This window comes from Vidua macroura, chromosome 4, assembly GCF_024509145.1.
Source record: "Vidua macroura isolate BioBank_ID:100142 chromosome 4, ASM2450914v1, whole genome shotgun sequence".
Lineage (NCBI taxonomy): Eukaryota > Metazoa > Chordata > Aves > Passeriformes > Viduidae > Vidua > Vidua macroura.
In genome coordinates this window covers 37,751,301-37,772,971 of record NC_071574.1, presented here as the reverse complement: position 1 = coordinate 37,772,971, position 21,671 = coordinate 37,751,301, and the positions used below count along the sequence as shown (strand labels likewise).

The 21,671-nt window shown below is 35.5% G+C and overlaps 1 long non-coding RNA gene across 1 annotated transcript in view; it reads left to right on the top strand.

The window, feature by feature from the left end:
• LOC128805883 (uncharacterized) overlaps positions 1-21,203 on the top strand; it is a 52,114-nt gene extending 30,911 nt beyond the window's left edge. The window contains exon 3 of the long non-coding RNA XR_008436625.1: positions 21,192-21,203. This is a non-coding gene — a long non-coding RNA (uncharacterized LOC128805883). The remainder of the gene's footprint in view (positions 1-21,191) is intronic.
• The last annotated feature ends 468 nt before the right edge of the window (positions 21,204-21,671 follow it).

The following is a 21,671-nucleotide window of genomic DNA, read 5'->3' as shown; positions in this document are numbered from 1 at the left end:
ACCACAGTCAATGTGGAAATCTCCCTGCTGGAAACACTGGGACCAAAGGATGTGCTATTGCCAAAAGCTGTCTGTTAACAGAGCATCAAGATGTTTTGTTCTACAATTCCAGCTCTAAGTGGCTGAATCTTTGATGTCTTTCCAAGAACCCTAAGTTTCTATTTCCATTAATGGAAACAATTTACATGTACCTGAGCTCTCACAAGTAGCTTAGTATCTCTGTTCATAGCTAAAACAAAAGGCATGTTTTGAACAAGAGGCCCTTGATTGCTATTTATTAACACTGGGACCTGTAGAAAATGTCACTGTTGCTGAGTGAGGTTAGTCAAAATTTCCTTTTCTTTCTAGATTCAACCCCTACAAGGAAAGCTGTTAGAAACAACAATGCCAATTCATTTATCTTTATGGATTTCTTTCTGGAACACTGTAGACACACAGTTTGTGTTAACTGGGAGTGGGACTGCAGCCGAGCCTCGTCCCCAGTGGGCTACAGCTGTGAAAAGCAGGTGAGCAGCACTGACAGCAATGAGCCATGGAGTGTCCAGGTGCACTGACAAACCACCAAAGGGGACAGAGGGCACAGAGGTGCAGTGCACGAACATGAGGGGTGTAAAAGGTTGGGCTGAAGAAGAAGAAAGGCAGACACTTGCAGCCTTCTGAAGTGAAATGATGTTGCTTTGTATGGGCAGATGCCCAACGCCTTCCGATGAGGTATGGTGTTACTCTGTATGGGCAAGTGCTTAGAGCCTTCTGAAATTGTATGGTGCCACTCTGTGTATTGTGGCTGTCTCAACTGCAATAGAACACTACGCCAAATATTTCAAGTCAAATTTTTATGAGGAAATTCCTTCAGATTAAATGTACTCACTTCATAAGGATTCTTGGCTGACTTAATTTTGGGTTCTACCTAAAAAACTTATTTGTTATGATTGTGTAAAAGCACCTGTGAATTGATTCATGCACCAGAGTTAAGATGTAAATTCTGCCTAATTTACAATCATAGAATCCAAGCTTATCCTGAGTTACAGAGGATGTGTAAGGATCATCAAAGTCCAGCTCCTGGCCCTGAAGAGGACTGCCCCAAGAAGCACACCATGTGCCTGAGAGTGCTGTCCGAATGCTTCTTAGTGCTGTGGCCACTTCCCTGGGTATAGAATATTTCTGTGAAAATTCCAAAATTACATCAGATCCAATGCACTAGAATCCCATTTTAGCTAAAAATATCCTTTTATATGTAGTTCATTATTCTAACATTGTTTCAATTCTTAATGTTGCAATACCTTCTATGTATAGATCACGTGAAAATTCTGTGCTGTGAAAATTCTGTGCCATGAAAATATTTTCTTTTAACCTTGAAGTAAAGCTAATGTAGAGTCTTATGCACTCTACAAGTATTTGTATTCTAGCTCAGATTAATTTGTTGAGGTGCTAAACATATGTAAATATATTATTTGTCTAAATTTTTATAGTTATAACACTGCATAAAAATTTAAACTGACACGAAACCATATCTAGACAAATATCCTTGAGAAATCAAAATAGATTTCTCTTCTACTGGCAAGAAAAGCCTAGCAACACCACATTTAACACAGCTATAGGAGGTATGACATTGGTAGTCTTTAGACCGAGATTTTGATGTTTCTTTAGATTTCCAGTAAAAACTGGTGGACTTCTGCCTGTAATTATATGAACTTCTGAAAGGCTTCACATTAGATAAATGAAGAGTTTAGATTCCTGGTGCACCTTTTGCATCCTTTATGGATTCAGTTTGTGATCCCTAAGATCATCTTCAACTGTCCATCCCTTCATAAACACCAGTCTTCAAAGGGCTGTTTTGAAATGAGGATTATTTGAATTTGGGTTCTGCTTCTGTTCAAGTGAGGAGTCATCTTTTGACCTTGCCCACATTTTAGTGAAACTAATTTTCTGGTGTTTCTAAAGAGATAATAATCACATCCTGCTGAGAACAGATTAGTTTTTTAGCTTGAAGTAAAGAACGTGATTATACTGCTTCACTTGGTACAGTCTTCTCTTTCTTTCATTTCAACTGCCATTTATCAATGTCTCAAAGTACTATGATTCAGTTTGTGTTATTAGGACTCCTTCCATGTAGAGTAGGCTAATAAATTTTAGATGATCTGTTTTCAGAATCAAACATATTGCTGCTTAAATCTAACAGGGAGGAGAACCCTTGTAAAAAAGGAGAAACTCTTTTTTTAAAAGGTCCTTTGTTTTAAGTGCTGGAATAGTTTTTTAAAAGGTTGAATTTATGTTCTTTGAATTTCCTTACATATATTAAAACTTTATAAATGAAGCTCAACATGTTTCCAGGCATTCATCTATTTTTTTGTTGAGACTATTTTATACCATTCAACAAAGAAAACATCATGTCTTGCTTACCTGTTAATATGCTTCTGCTTTTAGAATTCACAGATTTGAAATTGGTTTGCTTTTACTTTTTTATCATAATTTTAGGTAAGATTCATGTGTGTGCATGCTAGAATAATAGTTATTGTATTAATTCTATAGTTGTTGAAACTCTTATTACCTAATACAGTAGGATATTAGACTACACGTAATACATATACAGCCACTGTGAGATTTGGGGTTGCTTTTTAACTGTTGTTAAGCCCTTAATTAAATCAAGCCTTGTGCCCTTGAAAAATTATCTTGCAATGGATTTCTTCACAAAAACTTTTGACATGGAGAAAGAATGTACAAAGGTGATTGTCTGTTCTCTTAACTAATCATCACTTTTCTGAAGAGGGAAACAGTATCTTCAGCAGAATTTTGAGGAGTGGAAAACAGTTTCTGATCTTTCCCTGACTCTCTTTTAGGTCCAAGGGAAGTCTGCTACTCTGCCATGGTGGATAAAATGAAGGTAAGGAACCCAAAATAGTCTATTAGTTCTTGACAAGAAAATTGGAGGTTACGATGTTCCTGATGGTGGGACCAGTGTATGAGGTACATGTAGTACATATACACATAGTATAGAACGTTTTCAACTTTCCCTGTCCTCTGGCATAGTTTATATCTACTGGTTCATTTTCCTTTCCAAGAAGCAAAAGTAATGGATGTTCCTATGGAACATTGGATCCAAATATATTCTTTAACCAGAATGTTTTCTCAGCCTTTGGAAATCAAGAAGCTTCATCCGGTTTTTAAATAAATTTCATAAAGTAGCTCTCCTATACAAACTTTTCATTAGATTTACATCAGTGTGCATGCATTATGATTGAAATTACATAGAAATCAGAGGTTGGGCCTTTATCAAGCTTCACATACTAGCCAAATATATATATATATATATATATATATACCTATTGAATTTCCTCTTTAAGGCCCGTGGAGACTTTCCTTATCTGTACTCTCTCCCTGCCATCTTTGTATTCTATTAAAAGTTAATGGATTACCTTGACAATAGCCACCTGAACCGGCAAGCTTTTCCTGTTAATTTTTTCTTTTTTGGTTCGGAATTACAGGTTAGGGTCAAGCCATTCTGAGACCAGAGTAGACTGTAAAGAACACCCCCAATGGATTAGTCCTAATTTATTTGACCCAGGTGTTCCTGTAATTGTGACACACTGAAAAATTTCACAGGGCTTTAATGGCCCTTAAACTTGTATTTCCACCTGCTCTTTCTGGCAGTGCGGTATTGCTCATGTTCCTTATGTTCCTTTGTTTATTTAGGTGTGTTTCTTTGTTTCTGTATCTAATTTAGCACATTTTAAAAAAGAGGGAATAGTAAAATTTAAAAGGCTGGTAGTGAGAGTTTCTCACATTACCACCACATGCACTACTAACACACAGGTGTTCACCAGAGGAACAGGTAAAGTACGGTGTGAATGATATTCATAATGAATGTTTCCCCAGATGCAATTAAACATCTGTTATATACACTATGTAGCTCATTTCTTTCCTGCATCGCTATCAGAATAGGTTAAAACAGAACCCCACAGGGAGTTCCCTAAAACTTGCATAAACCCACCCATGTCTTCTTTGATGGGGCGAAAGACAACCTCATTTCACTGAACAACCTTACGCAACAGTAAGTTCTTTCAACATTTGATGCTAGAACCTGCTTATTGTGTGATCTATGCTCTGGAAGACACCGGTTCTGCCACATTTTGAAGATTGTTCAAGCAGTTCATAATGTGGTTTATGTAAACAATGACAATTCTACCAGGAAAGCAGACAAGGAAAGCAGACAAAGAAAGCAGGTATGAAGAAAATTCAGAAAGACAAGAGGGAAGGATAGCAAGCTGAAGTCTAAAACACCCACATTAGAATGCTTTTCCTTAATAACTAAGAACCAAAGGGCCTGGAAGAATCTGCTGTTCAGTGTCTCACTGAATAATGTTGCAAAAAATAAGTCTCTGTGTAGCATAACTGACTGCAGCTCAAATATGCTGGAATCTGCTTATTTGTAATGCTCTCTACTTGTAGTTTCCCCAAAATAGTAACAAACAGCAAGAATCAGGGTTATCTTCTTACAGAGTTTCAAATACACATCAATTTATCTACTAAATTAGTTATACCTTTTAATCTTCTGTCAGGTCCTTGGGGTGTAGTTTTGATGGTCATTCTCATTGGGGACAATTTCTTCAATTAAGCCCAACTTTGATATTGTATAATAAACCCCAATCTAACTAATTCTTGATTCTTTCTTCAAAATGACCTTGGCTGCACTTATATGTGTTCGTCTTTTGCTTTTTATCCTCTCAGTTTTCAGCAGCAGGTACTGCCCATGCCATTCTTTTCAGGTGTAACCAGTACTAAACTTTGACTTTTAAATCAAATCATTCCATTTCACATCTTTACTTTTTTAGAAAATTGCCTTCCTGCTCCCTTCAACTGTCTCCAATTGAGCTGCTCACAGTCCATGAGGAGTTGCTGGCACTTGATGTTGCTAAATGTATGTAAGACTTTGCTTTCAGCCTCACCACAGCTGCATTTCAACACTGTAATGATTTATTACTTCACTGAATTTCATCTCCTTTGTCATCTTGGCATTTATGAGTCGGAATTGACCGATGTCCAATGTAATAAAAGTACCAAGCACGGGTCAAGCATGTCTGACACTTGGACGTTGTTATCAGTGGGCTAAGGAGTTTAGCACTCGATCATCCAAAGTCATGTCTTCCAATTCATCTAAACTTCTTGGTATCCAGTTCAAGACCATGCTGAAAAGTGACCATGATTGCCTTCTTGTCTCATGCTGAACAGTGACCTGAAGCTTTTATTTAATTTCTGTCACTGTTTGCCATACAGCACACATAGCTTCTATAGATGTTACTGTTCCCTGGGTGTTATTGCTGTTTTTTTCCTGTTATCCATCATGAGCTCCTCCTAAAAGAGACTTTTTAAAATAAATGAAAACGTATTCTAGTCCTATATTCTTTCTTCTTTCTCTTCCTCTCCCCTCAGTTTTTGCTGAAGTTGACATTCTGGCCTGTGGCTAGAAATTATATGTTCTTTTTTCCAACAAGCTTGTAACAGTTTGGTCTTGTGATCTTATAGCTTTCTGAAAGATGTAGTGGAAAAAACATTGGAGGAGACAAAACACATGTATAGATATACAAGTAAAAATGCTACAAATTCATTTTGGAATTCCTTGTTTATGGTTACTTTCTGTTAACATAACCTCTGCTATCACCTGCATTTTCATAAATGGAAATGCAATAGAGCAGAATCTACCTGGCTAAAAGCTAAAATACCAACAGCAGTTGACACACCACAGCACAAGGTACTGGCCGAAACTTCTCGTAGCACCAGGATTGGGTTGAGGTTTTTTGTCCAGTTTTGCAGTGAGCCAACATGGACGTAAGTGATAGACAGAAAAAGATACTAAGATAGTCCTCACATAGCAGGAAGCATGTTGCCTTCAAATTGCACACCTGCTCACCAGCCCACAATTTTTTATATCAAGGAAAATATGCTGGTGGGAGGGAAGTCTGTGAAAACTGCAAGACTGCCTTAAACACCAGTTCTCTGCTGCAGAGGACAACTTTAGATTATTGTGCTGAGCAGAGAGAGAAGAGCTGAATTTAGAACATACCACCTAGATAGGCGTTATTGTCCCCTTTTAAGAGATTGCATTTGGGTAGCTTAGCAAGAAACAGAGAACTGTTAGAGCAAATCTGTGGAGCACAAGAGCTGTTAGTGAGGGTTTAATGCAAGTAATATATGCATTTCAAGATTTTATATTTCTTTATGAGGCTCAGAGCTGATGTCCTTCTCTGCCTATCCATTTCAGGCTAGGGCATCTTCCAGAATTTGTTTTACCTGAAAGGAACCTAGCTCATGCTGTTCTGAGACCCCTTGCAGAGCCTCTGGGAAGTTATGCTGAAATGCCCCCTTAATCCGCTTTGTTACATCGGTATGGACACCTCCAGGGAAAAGTGAAAGATAAAGACCCATGATAGAAATCAAAAGAGAAGAGCAAAATATAAAGGCATTAAAGATGGGCAAAAGGAGGACTAGACTGACCATGGGGCTAAGAATTTATATATTCCAGATAGTCCAAATTCACAAGGATCTTTGGTTCACTGGTTGTTCTTTTTTTAGAGGAAATAATTAGATGTTTTGTGAAGGTTTCTCATCTCCTTCTTCTATTTTTATAAGAGAATACATAAACTATGCAACAGACATGGAAATGAAAAATCACTTTTAACAGTGGTAATTTCCCCTTTCATTAGAACTTTTCCATATTTTCCCTTGTGAGCTCTTATTTTGAGGAAAACGGGAAAGAGGAAGAAGAAAACAGAAGGCAGAAAAATAGATACATTTATTTTGAGTTAGGGAAAAATGTAAGCAAAACAAATGTCTTTAGAATGAAACCATTTTCTTTTTTTTTTTTTTTTCCTTTAAAAATGTTAGTTACTGTCCCTGTATTGAAAAAACTGTTTTCATATTTTTACCAGTTTGGACTCCTCAAGTTTTTAGACTGAGTGTGTTTGCTTGCAGGTGGGTGATGAGGGAGGAGGAGATTATATTGTCATTCTTTCGCATGTTAATATACTTCTAATGCCTATAAGACAGTACTCAGAGAGCTTACTTTCTATTAAATAGAAAATATTTTTATTAGTAAATTCCATGTAGTAAAAATTAATTAATTTCAATTATAGCTTGCACAGTGCTTCAGTAGCCTTGGGTATTTTCATTTTTTGTGTATTTTTTTTAAATTTTTCACAATCAAGCCTGCATGTATTACTATGCCTAATGCCTCAGATTTTTGCTTTTTTCTGACATATCATATCCCATTATTTTAAAGTGTAGGAACCATTTGGTGGCTTATACTTTCAAGGGGCCGAGTTAAACAATTTTAGGGTTGAATAAATTTCTATGTGTTTAACACTGTAATCACCCTGAAAATCCATTTGCTTTTGCTTTAGAATAGATACCTACTTATTTACATGTGAGAATATGTATCAGCTTGTATGTGCAAAGTGGTTACTAGCCATAAACAATCTTCTATCACTGCTGCATTTGCCATCTCTCTGTTAAAATATAACTTTAGGGCTGAAGGGATTGAATAACTTCAGAAAAACTTTTTTACCTCCTTGAAATTTTGAATTTTATCTTCTTACCTATGATTTTCTGCTCTCAAAATTGTGCTGTCTTAATGCTCTGGTAGCCAACATTCAGTCCCAGGCTAGAAAGATATTAAGTTCAGATGTCTTGCAATACTATTGTATTGGAAATTAAGACTTCCTGAGGAAAATAAACCTCATTCTCACAACTCCCAAGGACCACTAGCTCTCCTAGAGTTTTAAATAATTATGTTCTTAAGCATAAACAAGTTACTAAAGGTCACTTTAAAAGTTCTCCCTGCATTATCCTCACGCATGCTGCTGAACAAGTCTGAGTATAAGAATGAGGCAGTAAGGAAAAGATTTCCTACTTAAAAAAAGGAATTAGTCTTCTGCAGTTTCTAAAATTTTGATATTGCTGCACAAGTTCCTCTTATATAGTCTATGCAGTTGTATTATATAATTCTAGCATCACCAATAGCCAATTTAGATAAACGAGCTTAATTCCCTCACAAATCATTATTCATATCTATAATTTGCTCGTACTTTTATCTGGGAGAGCTATTATGATATGTGCTTTTTGCTTTACAACTCAAAGAAAAGAGAAGCTCACTGACCATGCACACAATTACAGAGCTTGGCAGAAGTTGCCATTATCCTGCACCATGTATAAAGCTTTCACTAAGAGCTCCCTTCATCCAGTAAATGAAGATGAATGCTTATTAGGGAAAAAAGGGCTTGCTGTGATCAACTTCCCAAAAATAATCAGAGTGAGGCACGCAACCTGAACATTAGGGCTCTTAATGGCTGCTTTGGAGTGAACTGAGGAAGGCTGAAGATCCTTGGCTGCTTGTACTGACTCATAACTTTTTAAACAAGGCCCTAAGTCAGAGCTATCTGTCCTGTGGTGCTGTTTTCCTGGCTCAAGATAAGCCTGTCTCTTTCTATCCCAGGCTAGGGCCTGTGATTTAACATAGCAATGACAGCAATTGCTAGCCCCAAAAACATCCTTAGCAACTCTCGTCTAATACAAATCACTTATTCTTTGTGAAAGATGAGTGAGTCATGCAAGTAACAGACGGCACATTAAGAGTACATTGTTAAAGTGTGCTTTAATTAGTTATGTGGCATATAGTGATGTGGGGTCAAATAATAATTTAATTTTTGTACACTATCCTTTTTTTGTAAATTACCAGTGGACCACCCTCCATGATGAAGGAACTCTCAATAACATACAAGATACTTAACAGGATACTTACTAGAGAACATGAGGAAATTCTTTATTCTTTTGCCACAATAGCTTTTTACATGTTTTTAAAGTGCTTTTTGTGTTATATAAGTGACTTTGAAAGTCGTGGCACAAAACTTTGTAAAATATCATTGGAAAAAAGAAAACACATGCAAACCCCATGCCATAAAATTAAATGAGCTTTTTAGACAAAGTATAACATACCACTTAGCTATTAATTTTTACTTCTACATCGTAAAAGCCTCAGGCTAACCCTTTATATATATCTAAGCATATCAAGTTTGGTTTCTGGAAGAAAAATATTTGGTTTATTTTTGTTATATCAAATAATGTAATGCCGCAAAAACAACAAAACACTCTGAAGTGACTCCATCTATAAGATGGATTTACTTTAAATAGTTAGTACAGTAGCACATAAGAAAAAGGATTTTTCAGAAAATGAAAGCAACTCAGTCATAAAATAAACCTGCAAGCAGAAAAATAAGCAATAAGGTTTAGCTCTTCAGATTTTGAGTTGAAGTCATCTCCATGAACTTGGGATTATTACCTTATAATCAGATCAGAATTACAGACCAATCCACTGAAATCAGGAGATTCTGTCTTAGATGCCAACAAGATTAGATTTTTTTTTATACTTCATTTACATTCACATTCACTTTATTCACAACATTTTAACATTTACTGAAGAGCAATTCTTCTCTCCAAGAAGTTGGAGAGAAACCTGTAAATGTGTTGATTTCATCTTCCATATTAGACAAATTTATAGGTACAAGCATGTGTGTACACACTCCTACATTTTTTAGAGTACTGCTTCAGCCCTTACCAGACAGCCATACAGGAATCATTGCTGTGACCCTGTAGAGAACTTGAGGCTCAAGCAGAATCCTGCCAAGATGCTAGTAGTCACTCCATGTAGCACCAGTTACAGGAACTGGGTCCTGGGAAAAAAGGACAAATCATCATTATTATATCTCCTTAGGAAATGAAGTCTCACTTTAGTTCTTCTTATCGGTGGCCACCAGTGGCAGTGGTGGGACTGTGAAGAGATTGACAAGGTTCAATCTCTTCACAACGGTTCTAATACATAGAAATCAAGGAATTATAACAATTCCATGATGTGGGAAGCTCTCTTCCCCCAAAGAATGTGGCTTCTTTCCAGTGCAATTTTTATAAATCACTTTTTTATTTTTTCATCTCATTTAATCCTTGAGCTGTCTCTTTGACTGGTGACGACATTTGAAACTCTCTCCAACATTCAGATCCAGCACAGTCATGGTGAAAAGATGATGGATACTGACACTGTCAACATGGAAATCCAACTCCTGTCATAGTAACCTCGCATGTATTTCTCTTATGCACAAGGTTTGCCATTGTCTTCTACACTCTTGTCATCCTACTGGTCTAGCAGTATAGAGCTGTATTTTACAAATTATCTTGGATCCTCAGACTGTCACCCTAAGTATTTTATTATGTGAAAGCAATAAAGAATCTTCTTACCTCCTACACACTATTCTGTAATTGTTGCCACTGTGCCAACAAATCCGTTTTATTCTTGACACATAGACAACTTCATAATGTAAAATGAAATTATTTGATTGATTGCTCCTTATGTTTCTCCCTAAATGTGATTCTATCAGGATCTGGTGATAAGAATTTTCTCTTGATAAGAACTATGAACTTGGGACCAAGATTTTCACTTGCTGAAATTTTTCTGTCAGTCCCCTGGGTAATTCCCGCAGCAGTCACTGAGGCAGTTTATCTCTTTCAAAGACCCAGAGACAGGATTATAACACATCTACCTGGTATCAGCTTAACAAAACTGATATTTTTTCATTAAAAACTAAGAATGATAATATCATGAAGGTGTCTGAAAACATTAGTTGACTTACAGATCTCCAAGCCCACTAAACATACACTACAGCTAAGGTTTGAGGGTCAACAAGGCTATTTTGTAGCACGCACAGTACTTGAGTTAGAACTTTAAAAGTTCAGCGTTCCAGTATCATCATTAATGTTTTTTATCACTGCTGACATGAACTAATGAAGTACTAAACTAGACTTGTACTAATTCATATTAATCAAATTGTCAGTTTGGACTGCTTATCCTCTCTCCCTTTTGATTTATAGATCTCATCATTTTCTTCATTCAAAAATTAAGACACATCAGTAGCATATTAAAACAGAGTTAAAAGTCAGCTGGATAAATTCTTTATAGTATTCTTAGTCATGATGTATTTTGCAATTTTAGTTAAAGAAAAGCCATCTTGAAAATCTCACTCTGAGCAGTCAAAATTGAGAAATCAGTTTAAATGTTAAGATGGCATTAAGGAGGTTCAGTCCATCCTTCATCCAGGCATTTCCTTGCTGGCATTAGGAGCAAAACGCAACCTCCCTGTCCCTAGAGGCTTGTAGTATGGTCTTGCAGGCCAGTTAATGGACAGTAAATACTATTTGAATCTTCTGAATATTTTACATAACATACATAATAAATAAGACCAGAGTAAAGATTAAGGTTGATATTCATACCAGTAACTAAAAATGGCTAATGAGACTCCATTTTATTTACTGATGGGCATAGTATTTTTCCAGATAGTCATTCAAAGCAGAACCCTAATTTATTGATCCACAGTTAAACTTGGAAAGATAATAACTTTGTCCACTGAGTACAAGAGAGGCTGGACTCTTCAATCAGACATCTAAAGACAGAATGTCTGATATATGAAATACTACCTAGAAAAGAATTATATAATAGAGAATAAGATCACTTATAAATGGTAAGGATATTATAACATAAAACTCCTATGAAGTTTGAATTCATGGATGAATGTGAACTCTGGTTCCCCAGCATCTTGTAGCTTTGCTATTAAGAAATAATTCATTAGTGTGTCACAAACACAGTATTGGTACTCCACAAGACTGTTCTGAATGCATTTCCAAAGCATGTGATTAAGCCAGTGGCACAATTTCAAGTCAATACATCACTCAGGAGTACTGAAAGAGACCTCTTATTCTATTATTACTCTCAAATTACACTACTCCAAAAGTTAGTTAATTAGCAGCCAAGTATGACAGTTTCATCCTGTGATGGTTTCCTGTCTGTGAAAGGATATCAGTTTAAGTATGGTTGCTAAGATTTACTGTTGTATATCACAGAAGTGGGCTTCAAGGCACTTGTAGATTGTCTTCTTGAGAACTCTAAGTGTTTTGCTGAATATGTTCCAAAGAGCCTGACTTTTCAAAAAATGTGAATGCTTAACACATTTGGCCTTAACACATGCAGTAGTTTTTGTACCTTCATGATAATTATTTATACTGGTAAGAGAAAAAATGGATTACTAAACTCAATATAAAATAAAACTGACAAAAGCAAAATCCAAGGTAGTCTGCTTTTTTAGACTGGGAATTCCATCTGTATGGTATTGAAGGAGAAAGAGCAAAGGGTGGTTGAATGAAAGCAAATTAAAAAAAAATACAGAAAAAATAGAACAAATTATTTTAAAGAAATTAGTAGCTGTATGAGAGAAATAGAAATTAGGTAGCAAGAGATACAGCCTGGCAAAGACAGTGGTAAGAGAAGGTAAATATTTCAGGAAGCTTCTAAATGGTGGAACAAATTGCTTTTGCCTACCTGGTTTTGTTGTAAAGGTAACTGCACTGTTATTTGATAGTGAGCAGTAGCTTTTGCACATTGTTAACAATGTAAACAAATACAGATGTATTTGTAACAATATAAACAAATATATTTTTACATTAATCACTGCCAGATATATATCAGGTCATTAAAAACAAACCAACTGATCTTACTTTGAATAAAGCCTTATCAACTATAGCAAATAGCAACACTGAGTTTTGACTGAGTTTAAGAACAATCATCAACTTCTTCTTGACAGTAAATTTGGAAATTTGAATTAACTTTTGGAATTTTATCTCTTCCCTGAGGTCATCGCATTACCGCAGGTGATAGTCCCTGTATTTCATTTATGTAATTATGCAATTTACATTTGCAGAAAATTTCATCTAAAATTTGTTGACCTTATAATAAATTAGCTTCTTTAAGAGTCAATTAGGCATGATAATTGTTTACTGCATATTTTACAATATGCAGGTTATAAAATATTCTATTATTTTTTTTAAGTGGTTAACTTAATAAATAGAGTTGAAGATGTCTCTTACATCAGGTATGTGAACCCTGATAGCTCGAGTTTTATGGACATTCCTGGACAAATATTTTCTTTTTAGTTTAGTTGATTTATTTTGGTTTCTAAAGTGGCTTAGAACTAAAAGTGAAGCTTTGCCAGTGTTATCAATTTCCTTCCAACTTTGAGTCAAAGCCACTAAATACAAAGTTTCCCTATAATCCCATAACTTTTGTTAGATTTAATTTATTTTTCTGGTAATCTTGATTTATTTTTAGCATTACTAAACTTATAATCATATAACAGATAAAAGAGTCAGTCCAATTAGAAATGGCTTAAACCATGAGATTTTAAAATCTTTATATGGTCTCTTCTGTGTTTTATCACTTGTTTTGCAACAGTCCATCCTCAACATCAGTGGCCATAAAACAGAAAATCTAAAAAGGCAGACATGATTATGATACTCAAAAAGTGGAGCTTTCCCTGTTGTTTGCTGGAGAATACTTAAAACTGCTTACTGAGTTTTCAAGATTTCACATACTTGTAAAGCCTGTTTACTTTTGCATTTTTTTATAAGTAATGCTAATCTTTGGGCTCCTGACTTGGTAGATATCAGAGTTGGAAACTCTGTTTATGCCCTTTTTATCACACGATCATACTAAATTTTGTTGCTGCTTTTTCAGTTATTTCCCTCAAAACTTAATTTTAATAAAGCTGATTAGATATGTGGTTTCCTAATAATTATAATTTAATACCATAACACACTAGCATATATCATACCTGTGAGGTCCATTAAGGCAGCTTTTCCAAAAATCATCCCTCTGCTAAGAAGACAAAGGCTTGACAGATAGAGGTTGCCCACAATCCTTTGAGTAAGTTTAGCTGTAATCAAATTTCCAACTGCAATTATTTTCAATGTAAGCAAATGGGAGCTGAGCTGTCCAACACAAGTGAGTGGGACTGAGCACTGCTCTCCTGTTGTGCAGTCAGACCTGATGGCAAGGGTTGACTCAAAAACCATGAGCCTCATGTCCCCAGGTTGCACACACCAGTTTTTCACATTGCACATAAGATTAATTATGCAGCTTCCTCCACCTTTATCTAGGACTGATGAATATCTGAAAGCCCATCCAACTCAGATTGTATAGTTTTTTCTGTCTCATGAAGATTGCCTAATTAATATTCTGTACTTTTATAACCTTTGGCCTTTATTCAAAATAGTACTTAATCCTACTTGAATCCAGTAGGAGCCAGCTGATATACTGACTGAGAACAGTTTTTCCCTGCCTGAAGTTTTAGGCTACTTTTAGACCATAGTATAATAATAAATATAAGAAATAAAATATCATTATTTTTTCATCAGTCAGCAGCAGCCTGAAGAGTAAACCAATAAAATCTATTATTCCTGACACCTCTAATTTTTTGCTCCAGTTGCAGTTTTTAAAATATGTCATTTGTCAAGCTACTGGATATTTCCAATTAAAGAAGCAGTCAAATAAGCTAGAAGGCTTGTTAGCTAACGTCTGACAGTCAGCCATGTGCAAAGCCTTACCAAAAGCAAGTGGCTTTCATTATTTCCAGTAGAGACTGAAAGTTACATGATTAAAGAAATTGATTCCAATTATTTAGGATCCCATTCCAAGCGCAAATAATAAATCAAACCATAAGTGGCATTGGTCTCACTAAAATATAGCGATAGCACCTTTACCGCTGAAGAATATGTGCTTAGCCATTGGCCATTTCTTTTTTCAGGGGGAATTTCAGATATGTGATAGAATTCCAGCTACTTGTAGAAAGTCCAGCCACGTGGTCATAAATAGAATTTTGTGGCGTGTAAACTTCGGATGACTAAGATTTGGTTATAAAATAACATAACACTCCATATTGGGAAATCTTTTTAAAGTTGAGTGGTTCCTTTTATTCTCTATATATCAGCTTTCTAATGGCTTTTCAACAGTTTGAGCCATTTTCTAAAATTACCACAGCTGCTTCACATTAGTTATGGGGTTCTGTTGCTAAGAGACCTTCTGCTTGGTAAGTCTCACTAGATCCCTAAACTAGATTTTTTGTTGTTGACTGCATATTCACAGAAAACACTATCATGAAACGAGACTTGGTATAACTTTTCCTTCCAAACTGGTTCAAAGGGTGCAGAGACTTTCAAGCTGCTAATAGCAGAGCTGTCGTAGGTAATGCTGCCTCTGCCTATTGACTAAGCAATTCACTGTTCTGAAGACTTCAGTATGTTTTGTACTGTTCCCTTTTTTGTTGAATATTTGACAGAGCTGAATTTTTTATTTGTTTTACTGTTTTGACAATAATCATGTTTCCATTAACAAACATATTTTAAAACAGATTTTATTAATTTCACCAGTTCACAAGGAATGGGAGGTAACTTCTACAAGAAGGAAGCAGGACATATCTGAAAGCAGAAAGGGCTGGTGGACTCAGCTCCCCAGTGTTCTGCTCGCTGAGCAGTCACTTCCATCCAAGTGGTGAATGCAACACATTCTGTGCTACCATTTAGATCTGATCACTAGTTTCATTGTCTGAACCATGAGGAAACAAGGTAAAAATCAACAGCAACCAGGTCCCAGAAGGAGGATTTAAACAGTAGTCCCTATCTAAAATAAACATCATGGAAAGTGAAAAGGGAGAAGCCTGTGATGAAAGGAAGTGGGTAAGGACTGACAGGAATACTTGCATCAGAAATGTAACCAGGACAGAAATATAAGGTGGAGTAGACCAGTCATGAGAGAGTGAATCACAGTTTGTACCTGAGAAACCCAAATGCTGAGCCAGTCTTTTCTTTCATGGCTACTCAGGCCTCCACCTCAACTGGACAGGGATGGTGACTTCCAGCTGAAAAATCAGATGGTGCGTAACAAAGGGATTCTGGGCTGTCAGCTCTCAGTTCTGGTGATGGAGAGCAGAGAAAGGTGATCTATTCACATATCTGCAGAATTGCTATCAGGACAGGAAAAGAAAACACATGGGGCTTCTCTGGATAACACTTCCCAGAAACAGGAATGGGTTGACAAAATTAGGAATGGTGGGGATGGGGTTTTATATCTGGTTTTGACATCACATCACTGAAGACTTGGGTTTATGGTTCCAGAGTCACAGCACAAAACCCATTTCCTTTCCATGTTCCTTTCCTCCTAAATGACTGGTAACAAGGAGTTCATTCTCAGGTAGCTGGGGAGCAGGAACACCAACAGGGTACTTGAGAGGGATATCCGGCTGATAACTGTAGACAAAGTTGAACAAAAAAGTTAATGCAATTCAGAATAATTTTGTATAGGAAAATTTTGAGGTAATATTTTGATTAGGAAATAAGGTGTTTAGAAATTAAGTACAAAAATAGGAATATCAGTGGTTATTGAAGCCTCATACCCATATTTTCACTTCTGTCCAACAAAGGATATCAAAGAGTGAGAGAGAAAACATTTTTGATGTGCAGTTTTAAGATTCCAGAGAGCTGAATCACCTAGCATTTCACTACTTTTATTGTTAGCTGCTTGTAACACAAGAAGCCTTGTTCTTGTGTTAAAAATTGCAAAGGTTTGGCATGACTGGAGAAGGGGAAAAAATAGAGTGTGAAAATAGAATATAATTACTAACATTTAGAAAGAAAGGAAAGGGTTTGGTTAGATATAAAACAAGACTCTCTGGTGGTGAAGACTATGAAGCATATTCCACAGAGGTGGAGTGGTCTCTACTATTTGAGTTTTTTCATAATAAGTTTGACAAAAACCTGCTGGTGACAGTGGTGCAGGAGATCCTGTCTTCCAGGGGAGGAATAGTCTTCTTCAACAACCCATGATACTCTTTCAATCCTCTGACAGAATTTCTTACAGTCTGGGATGATAAACACTTAAAAGAGACTGAGATCTACAGGATTTTTCAGTTCTCACTTACCTGGAAAGGGTGTCACTGCTGGGCTGATCTCAAGTGTCACTGTAGAGGTAACCTTTGCATGTAAGCAAAAGAACATGCATGATAATCAGCTTCAGGTACCATGAGCAAATGAATACAGCGGAGTAGGAATTATCAGTGTCTTTAGGTCAGAGCATTATCACAGCCCTTATGAAAATGAAAGGAGCTATTTGACATTAAGTAGAACTTTTCTGTTTTAATACTATATTCATGTTCACGGGAAGGAAATTATATAATCTTAATTGTTTACTTGTAAAAAAAAAACTGTACTGGTTTCAATGGTAATTAAGAATTCATGGATTCCTGATTCTTGGATGAATTACATAGTATTTGTCTACACTATGACATGTAATGTTGAAATATGAACTCAAGATTGGTCTAGCCTGGAATAATGTTTCAACCATCAGGGAACATGATACTTTTGTAAAAATAGGCTTGCAATTCAGATAATGATATTTCCACTATATTATTTATTTGTTATATCTGACAGTGAGCTTGGCCCTTTAGAAGAAAAACTAAAAACTTTTTCTGCCCTGGGACTACGCAGCCTTAGGCCCCAGTCTTAGAAAGATTTATGTTTGCATAACTTGAGCAATCTCACTGGGATTTAAACATAATACTGAATTTACAAAATTGATGCACGTGGCAAATGAGTGGGATTACAGTCCAGAACATGGAAAGAAGAATGTACTATGGCATTAGTAGTTTGACCCACATTTTAATTGTTCTGTGGAATAAAATGAAAATTTTTCAGCTCTGCTCCAAGGAACTTATTTTCAAGACAAGAAAACCTGGAAGACTAAAAAACTGGGATCACAGTGGAATGACCACTAAAAGAAACCTTGATTTTAACCTTACCAATCATCAGTTAAAATCTCTTCAACCATTGAATGCTTTTATTTACAATCATATGCCACTCAAGTGACATGCATTACTGAACTGACCGGTGGGCTCATCAGTCTGGAGGATGAGAAACTAACTTCTTTGAAGGTTTCAATGAATTCATTTCCTATTCTTGCCACAGATTGCCTAAACTGAGTATTTATCTATCTAATCTTATCTATATAAAAAATATCTAAACTTTCTTTCAACATTGTCAGCATGATAGTGAAATGTTCAACTATACCATGTGCATCCAAAAGAGAGAGTACAAAATATCAGAAATGACACTTTATTTTTTAAATGTTATTGCTTTTTTCTTACTGAACTTGAAAGCTTCTTCCTTTTCATTGATGCTTATGGAAAAACACTTCAAAATAACTGCATATTATTGCTCAAAATGTCAGCAACCAGAAAAAAAAAAAAAAAACTATAAATGAAAAATTATGGTATCAACCATATTCACATATGTTTGAATTCTGAAGATTTCCTCCATGGTACACAACACACACAACTTAAACATAATATAAAAGGACTGAAAAGACTTTTTCCACAAACTGTTTTATCTCTCCTTTTGCTATGTTGGTATACATCAGGTGACTGAAAAGACACAGCCTTGAAATGTTTAGCAGATAAGATCTGAATTCCCTCTTTTGCAGAACCTGGGTCTCTCTGCTACCTATCAGACCTCCACAAAACACAAACAGAAAAATTTTGCCTATTATATTTAGGAAATTGCTTCAGCAATAAATATTAAGATATTTTCCCAGAAGAACAGGCACACAGGTTGATGCTAGAAGCAGTATTTTCAACCATGATAGGGAAGTTTATTCTATCCTATAAGACAAATTTTAAATCACTAACACTATTACTCTAGACAGAAAAAAATATAAAAGTTCCACAATAAAAAATTCTTAATCACAGTGTTGTTGTTAGTAAACAGATTAACTGTGCTATTTCTGTATGTCTCTATGGTCTAAATTTCTAATTGCAAAATAAATTTAAAAATTTTTGAAGCTTCTTGTCCCTTTAGATAAAGAAATTACTGTGAGGCTTTCACAGTAAGAGAATCTATTGCTATCTCATAATTTGTAACATTTTTGCAGGCCTCTATAAAAGGTCAGAGTAAAATTGTAATTGATTGTTTTGTCCTTCTAGCAATCTTAGCTTTCCTTCTTCCTCAAAACTGACCTGAACAGCTTTCATTTTTGCAGGTTTGAGACTGCTGAGAGTTAATAGTACTTCCAACAAAACTGCAGTCATTTAGGACTAGTGAATATTTTCTTTTTTGTTTTACAAAAGAATAAAGGAGTGTGAAAACTCAAAATTCAGAAGGAATTTTTCCACTCTACAGTTAGTTCTAAATACCAGGACAACCCCTTGTATAAACTTGAGAATGGATAGAACAAACTTATTTATGGTAAGTCATGCGTGCTCACCTTCTACTATTCCATTCACAAAATCTCTTTCTTACCTAGCTTAGCTGTGAAACTGAAGGTTTATGAAGTGAAATTTATCATCTTTTTTTAGACAATGATGGTGTGAACTGAAAAGATGGCAAATAATCATAATAGACTTCTTTTTGTGTCACTGGCTTCCCAAAGACAGGTCACAGATTTCACTGTCCTAGGTGCTGTCAGCAGGGATAGATTGGGTGCATTGCTTCCTCCAAGGGAGATCTGGAGAGCATCATGAGGATATTTTCACTGTTATGAAACTTAAACAAGCTTCATTCCTTGTTAGGTTTTAAAGTAAGAAAGTAATTATGTGAAATACATAAAGCAAAGACCGAGATGGTGAATTATTAGGCAGCAATTGTCTTGAAGTAGGAAATTGAGCTAAAAATATAAGTCAAAATATGTAAAGAGATATCTTTTCATATTTTCATTACATTCTTGTTCATTTGGCCCTATAAAGACAAAAGCATTGCCAGTGGCATGAAGGGAAAATTAAAAACAGAGTTTTGAAGCTAAAATTACAGCCAGATATTTTTAATAGTACCCTTACTGTTGTTGTTTACATAGTTTAAGAACTTTCAGCTATTTGCATTCTATTTTAACTGGAGAGAAATCAGAGCAAATCCTGTTTGAGCAGCTTTTAAGTCAGCATAGAAAACAACAAGTTAGAAATTTTCTCCAATATGTTATACTCCAAAAACTTATTTAATCTCATACAATATTACAGCTGAATGACAAAAAAAAAGAAAAAAAAAAGAAAAATGTGAATCATATGCGTTTAGGTTCTTCAGTTTTAGAAAAACCACAAAAGTTTTCCTGAGGTTTTGGTTTTATTTTTGCTTTGGAAGTTAAGTGTCTACAGCAGTATTTCTTTCTGAAAATTATTTCTAACCACCACAAAGTTAGAGTTACAGGACTTTGTGCATTGGCATTGGATAGCAGTACCCAAGTCATACCCAGGGAAGCACTTTCACATACAGAAAAATGTTTGCTCTTTACAGTCTAGGTTAATGGACATTAGAGAAGAAATGTATTTTATGCAGAAGGAAAATAGTACAATAACGTTGTGCTCTTGATCTTCTGCGCTGAGCACAGCACCAGTATAGATCACAATATGCACACAGGATTGACAGGTCTGAAAATAATCTCGCCAACTTTCTCCCTATTCTCCCCGCCAAATCTCGATTGGCTTGTAAAAATGTGGTTCATAGGCTAAAAGCAGGAAAACTCCTGCTTCCCTACATTTGGCTGGTGAAACTGATACAAGTGCAAGCACAAGTTTCTTATTTCAAGGAAGCTGAGAGTTAACTAGGTTCTGGAGTCTGAATAGTTCACTACAGCTGGGTTCAGGTGAGGGAAAATATGGCTCACCCTGAGTTATCAGTACAGCAAAATATTTTTACCCCACAACAAAAACTCAGGAAAAGTTCTTTATCTTATCATAAAACACAAACAGTTTATTGTTCTGATTTGTGTTGTGTCTGTAGCAAAATAAGTCTGTGGAAAACTAGAACCTCACCTCTACAATGTGGACCCAGTGTAAAGCTGGAATAGACAAGAGATATAACAACTTATTTGAGATTTTTCCTTCTCTAACTACTATTTTGAGACAACGATTTTTAAATTATTTTCTGTACATTGCATAAAATTATAAGTAAATATTTACACAGTACTTAATGATGAAGATGAGTTATGTAAGTACACTAAGACTGAAAAACTACTAATGCACTCCTCAGAAATAATCTCAAGAGCTGGTAGTGGAGGACACTCATCTTACAACAAATTAACTAAGTTTTGTTGACAGGTAAAAGAAAGAAGAACTTGCATGATAATCCTTCTAAACCTATGACCATGAATCAGAGGCCATATTTAAAATTAAAATAATGAAATAATGAAACCAATGTAAAGTCTTCAAAGCAATGTCTTTCCCAAGCAGTCAAAAATATGATCTGAAAGTTTTTGGAAAATATTCAAGTGATGTAGCCTTCTGAAAATGGAGATGAAGAAGTGGTAGAAAGGAAAATAGTACAAAATCTGAGAAAAAAATTTTAAAATATTTCCAGTAAAGATGAGGTAATAGCAATATTCATTGAATGGTCATTCTACTTCTTCATAACTGCCTTTAAATAAACTTCATAATGCAAAGGTGTTAAAGGACAAAAGTAGAAGATATTTTAGAGAACCCTGAAAATGTGCTTTCTGTGAGAGATGCAAATTGATTACCTGAAAATCTAAACCATTTTCTTTCGTTCATAAACAGACACATATTTAGATTTACAAGATTTTAGAGAGCTCTAATCCTGAAATACTAAATTTTTCCCCTTTACAATGATCACATCAGTACACAGTATTTTTTTTAGTGCATAGTATTGGTTTTTTGCTACGTTAAATACATTGCATAAGCACTAATGAGTATTTGCACAGATTTAGAAGTGGTTTTTAACTTCTCATGACTCTGATACTCCTGAAACACTTAGGC